The following is a 6031-nucleotide window of genomic DNA, read 5'->3' as shown; positions in this document are numbered from 1 at the left end:
TCATTCCCTCCTCCCCACCAACCTGCTTGATTTCTGTTGAGTTTTACTTCTGTCTGTGCACATGAGTGCTGATCCGTTAGTTCCAATTTAATAGTGAGTACATGTGGTGCTTGTTTTTCCATTCTTGTGATACTTCACTAAGGAGAATGGTCTCCAGTTCTATCCAGATTGTTGCAAAAGGTATGTATTATTTTTTTATGGCTGAGTCGTACTCCATGGTATACATATACCACATTTTATTAAACCACTGATTAATTAATGGGCATTTGGGTTGATTCCACATCTTCGTGATTGCAAATTGTGTTGCCATAAACATTTGAGTGCAGATGTCTTTTTTATAGAATGTTTTTTTTTCCCCTTTGGTTAGATACCCAGTAGTGGAATTGCTGGATCAAATAGCAGTTCTCCTTTAATTCTTTGAGGTATCTCCATACTATTTTCCATAGAGGTTGCACTAGTTTGCAGTTTCACCAGCAGTGTATAAGTGTACTTTTCTTTCCACATCCACACAAGCATGCATTATTCTGGAACTTTTTGATAAAAGCCATTCTCATTGGGATTAGGTGATATTTCATTGTGGTTTTGGTTTGCATTTCTCTGAAGATTAGTGATGTTGAGCATTTTTTCCTATGTTTATTGACCATTGATCTATCTTCTTTTGAAAAGTTTCTGTTCATGCCTTTTGCCCACTTTCTGATGAGGTTGATTTTTTTCTTGCTGATTTGTTTGAGTTCTTTGTAGATTCTGGTTATTAGCCCTTTATTGGATGTATAGCATGCAAATATTTTCTGCCATTCTGTAGGTTGTCTCTTTGCTCTGTTGATTTTTCCCTTGGGTGTTCAAAAGCTTTTAAATTTAATCAGGTCCCATTTATTTACTGTTATTTTTTTCTGTGATTGTCCTTAAGGTCTTCTTCATAAGTTCTTTGCCTATGCTGATATCTAGAAGAGTTTTTACAACATTTCCTTCTAGAATTCTTGTAGTTTCATGTCTTAGATTTAAGTCTGTTATTCATGTTAAAATAGTTTCTGTGAGTGCTGAGAGACACGGATCCTATATCAATCTTCTACGTGTGGCTATCCAATTTCCCCAGTGCCATTTATTGAATAGAAATTCTTTACCGTGGTGTGTATTGCTATCTATTTTGTCAAAAATCAGATGGGTGGTGCTATATCTGGGTTCTCTATTCTGTTCCAATAGTCTAAATCTCTATTTTTGTGCCAGTACCATGCTCTTTTGGTTACTATAGACTTGTAGTATAGTTTAAAGTCTGGTAAAGTGATACCTCCAGATTCATTCCTTTTGCTTAAGATTGTTTTGGCTATTTGGGGTATTTTTTGGTTCCAAATGAAGCATAGAATTATTTTTTATAGATCTGTAAAAATTGGCATTGGTATTTTAATGGGGATTGCATTAACTTTGTAAATCACTTGGGTACTGTGGACATTTTAACAATGTCAATTCTGCTAATCCATGACATGATATGTTTTTCCATTTGCTCAGAAATCTGAGTGATTTCCTTCCTCAGTGATTCATAGTTCTCTTTGTAGAGATTTTTCACCTCCTTGGTTAGATATATTCCTAGGTATTTTATTTTCTTTGTAGCTATTGTGTTTTCCATCTTATTGCTATTGTTAAGAAATGACTGATAACAAGTCAGCTAGCTAAAAAGGAAAAGTTTGAAAGGGATTAGGTGAGCATGATATCCAAGCTTTCTATTCTGGCAAGGTAATCCCTACAAAAATGATTGCATTTGAAATCACTAAGCATTAGAAAACAACATAAGACAATTTAAAAAAGTATTTAAGGCAAAATACATGAAAGCCAGAAGTTACAACTTTCCGTCTCCATCCCCCACATCATGGGTAGTGACAAGAAGAAGCTGATGTCCTAGAAAGCCAAGTCTTCGTGGTAGTTCTGGAAGGATCAGTCTTTGAAGTTAAAGTCAGGTCAATGGTGTTAGACAGAGAGTGGGGGTGGAGGGGTAAGAAGCCAAGAAAGTTTGGGAATTTGTAGCTGAGTCTATAAACAAAGAGGATTGATGGTGGCTGAGGACAGAGGGAGGTCTTACTGGAAAGAGGATTATATGGTTTTAGGAAAAAGGAGTTGAGAAGACTGTGTCTTGAGATTCTATCCCAATTATCTTTGCACTGCAGTGTTAGTCACTTAAGAAGACCTTGTCAGTGTTTGTTAAATGAAGCAAAAAGCAGTTTAATCGACAGAAGAGAGTCTACCACAAAGATAAGCATTTTCTATTAATATCAATCTTGGAGAAATAGTATTTTCATAAAGCCTAGATTAAATATTACTAAGTACATAGAACACAGAAATAAAATGGACAAAAGATGAAAGTTAGGCACAAAGGTATTCAATGGGAAATCCAGTTTTTCTTTTTGTAGTTCATGATTTGTCCTTCTCTTCACTACCCTCAGGTAGTCAGGGTAATATTTTGGAAATGTGAATCATATCATGTAGTCTCTTGCTTAAAGCTTTCGAATGGCTTCTGTTGCACAAAGGATAAAATTTAGAATGTTTTCCATGTCTCTCAAGGCCTAAGCAATCTTGTCCCTAATACATTCTCTGATCTGAACTCTTACTCTTCATCCTACATCACGGTCACTCTCCCCTATCCTCCAATATGTTTTAGTTACACGGGCTTTTTTTTCTGTTCCATAAACTTACCAAACTTGTTGTGGTCTTAGCGTTTTTGTTCTTGCTGTTGCCTCTGTTTGGCAAACTCTATCTGTAGAGCTTCACATAGAAAATTTTAGCAAAGTGTCTAATGTAAAGAGTCAATAAGTGTTATTATTTATAATATCATTCTTTAGAAATTCTCTTGTTCTTAGAATGCCTTATTGTTCTTGATTTCCTCACTTTTGCCTGTTTTTGAGGTAAAAGATGAATGTTAATAATCCTCTCTATGAGGGAAAAGATGGCAAATATGTCTGCATCAGTCAAGATAAACTGGCTATGCTGCGGTAACAAACAGTCCCTCAAATATCTGTGGCTTAAAACAACAAAGGTGTAGTTTTTACTCATGCTACATGTCCAGTGTGGATTGGTAAAATAGTTCTACTCACAGTAGAGATGCTAACATTTTATGCTATCACCAACTCAACATGAGGTGTCAGGGTTTTCCATGTCAGAAGAAGATAAGAATAAACAATAGAGAATTGTCAACTAAATGGTTTATCCCAGAAGTGACACAAATCATTGCTCAGGTTTTATTGATCCTAAGTTTGGATCTGTTGTCCCCTGTCTTCATTTTCATCTTTTTATTAGGCCTTGATGGGAAGGACTATATTTTTATTGGGGTTTTCAAAATAATTTGGGGGCACTTTTAACAAATCAGATCCCTGGGTCCTACTCTCTGAGATTCCAATGCAGTTGATGTGGAATGAGGAGTAGTAATCCAGGTGTTGGCATTACTTCTAGTGACTCAGTTGTAGGTGATTTGGAGGCCACACTTAAAGAAACACAACTCTGGAGACTAGAGTCTCCAGACTCTATTTTAAGTGCTTACTAAATATTTTTTTGATTGACTATACAATTATGCTTCTCTTATGAATAAAGATTTAAAAGAACAAATCAGTAATTTAGAAGAAAAAGAATTTGTATATGCTGAATTGCATTAAGAAGAAGAGAAAGGCTCAGCATTTTAGCCATTCACTCTAAAATAACTTCCACTTTCTGGGAGGAGGGAAGGTTGGGACTATTTTTCTTTCACTTAGTGCAGGACACCAGGTTGATTCACACATCATCCAAGTTATGTCATGTCTTTTGTTCAGGAAGAAGTCATAAGTCTAAGGATTTTAAAAAAAGAAGCGGATGAATCCTTTAATTTATTCCATTTGAAATAGACTATGGAGAAAACAAACCTAATCTCATGTAATTAGAAGTGATTTTAATTGTATGAACCACAGCCTACATTTCTTTGACAATGACAGATAATGGGCCTCTTTTTATGTTGTATTGAAAAACCTAATAGCAAATAACTTTAAAATCCCAACTAACTGGCAACTAAGCTCTTTGTCACTTATCTCTGCAGTGTTTTCACACCTTGATCACAGAATAACAAGACTAGGAGTAAAGATCATAATGGTGTCATAAAAACAGAACCATAAATGTATACTTTAAGTGAAGTTAATGTTTCATTATGATAGATTACCCATCCCCTTGAAAAACTCAACTATTTAAAAACCTGATCTGCTACATTTTTAATATTCAGGCTTTTCTCTGAGAGGGAATTTTGTGCTGGAGGTCTCCATGGGTATGTATTCATAAGCATTATGTATTGGTTTATAAAATCAGAAGGCTTCTAAAGTATTAATATTAAAGCTTTCACGTAAAGCATGCAAAAAATAAAAACCAACAACAAAACTGGTGTTTAAAATACCCATTAGTTGTTTTAGAAATTAATGTGTAGAAGATTCTATTTTCATAATTGCTGTGAGGTGTTGCTTTTATAGTATCACTATTTCTCCTCCCTTGGCAAGTTATTCATAATGTTAGACTATTCTTACAAGCTAAGGATATGGGCACTCACACCTTGGAGTATGGGCTATGAGGAAAACAACAAGAGAATATTTGTTCATTTACTGTCTTGCTGAAAATATTGGTGTGCTTCTTTAATGTCTGTATTCTGACCAATCTGAGTACCTTGACTGGGAAGTGATTAGTCTGTAATAGGTAATTTTGCCTTTGCTTTTATATGGATCAGGGTTAGTGGATACTATTCCCTAACAGATGATAACAAACTAAAATGGCTGAAAGAAATACAATAAATCACATGTTCTCAAAGACTTGTTTCCTTCCATTACTGTAGGAAAGTTTATGCTTTTCCTTGCTTACATCTGAGAAGGCAGTGTGCACACCAGAAACATGGTCTCCTCTCCTGTAGATTTCTTGTAATAACAGTCACGAGCATATGTAGCGAGGAGTTTGCTTGCAATGTGCTTGTTAATAGGTTTCATAATATTGTTAGAAACCAGAGTAGGATAAGATTGGGAGCCAGAGTTCCATGCTGTCTATCCAGCTCTGAGCATTAGTGTGGCACTTAATTTTTTTTTTTTTTTTTTAAATTTCAGGTGCAGAGTTGAGCTAATCATATTTTTATGCCCATGGCTCATTGTCATTGCTGGTCCTGGGAAAGGCCTTTTTCTCATTTCTTTATCCTATTTTATTCCATTCCCATGTCTATTTCCTTCTTTCCTCCAAAATATAACTTAATGTGTTTGTTATGTATCTTCGTGTCTGTGTGTGCTCTTATGAAATGTGTATTGCTGTTTTGTGTACTTGCATTTTTTATTTTCACAGATGAGACTAGGTTATAATTCTCGGTCTGTTTTTTCTTGTTTTACTCAGGTACTATTTATGTTGTTGTGCATATGTCTACTATTCCAGGCTTCTTATTGAAGTATTGTTTATTAGAATCTATGTAGCATTCACATTCTCTTTTGAAAAAGACAATTTCGTTGTTTTCCCTCATTATTATTTTGTTCATTCTCTAGCCTCATCTTTCTAATAATCAAATGTGTTTTGTCAATGAAGATCCTAACATACCAGGTTGAGGGCAAGCAGTGGCCTTTAACAGCATTTCTAAGTGAAGTTCTAAAATGGCACAGGAATATCACAGCTCTCTGACCAAGGAGAAGACTTCCCTTATTAGGTGCAGTCATATATACATGGATATTTCCTTCTACTCTTTCAGTCTCCCCATACTTTGAATCTAACTATAGCCTAACTGATGTGATGAAGCTATCTTTCATAAAATTTATTTTCATCGAAACATAGAAGCTGTTTGTGCATATGTTGGATCAAGGATGTGTGAATAAATATAGACATTTTAAATAAATTTTAAATAACAGAGCCAGAAAGTCCTGGAGTCAGACCTGTTTTGGGCACTGGCTTGCTCAGTCATCATGCTTGGTCATTAAATGACTACCATTTTTTCCTCATGGATCTTAGACAATAACCCAGGGTATCTTGAGTTTCTTAAGGAAAAGTGATTATTACTACTAAGGAGAACCAT

Source organism: Microcebus murinus, chromosome 11 (assembly GCF_040939455.1).
Source record: "Microcebus murinus isolate Inina chromosome 11, M.murinus_Inina_mat1.0, whole genome shotgun sequence".
NCBI classification, from domain to species: Eukaryota; Metazoa; Chordata; class Mammalia; order Primates; family Cheirogaleidae; genus Microcebus; species Microcebus murinus.
This window is presented reverse-complemented; position numbering follows the sequence as displayed.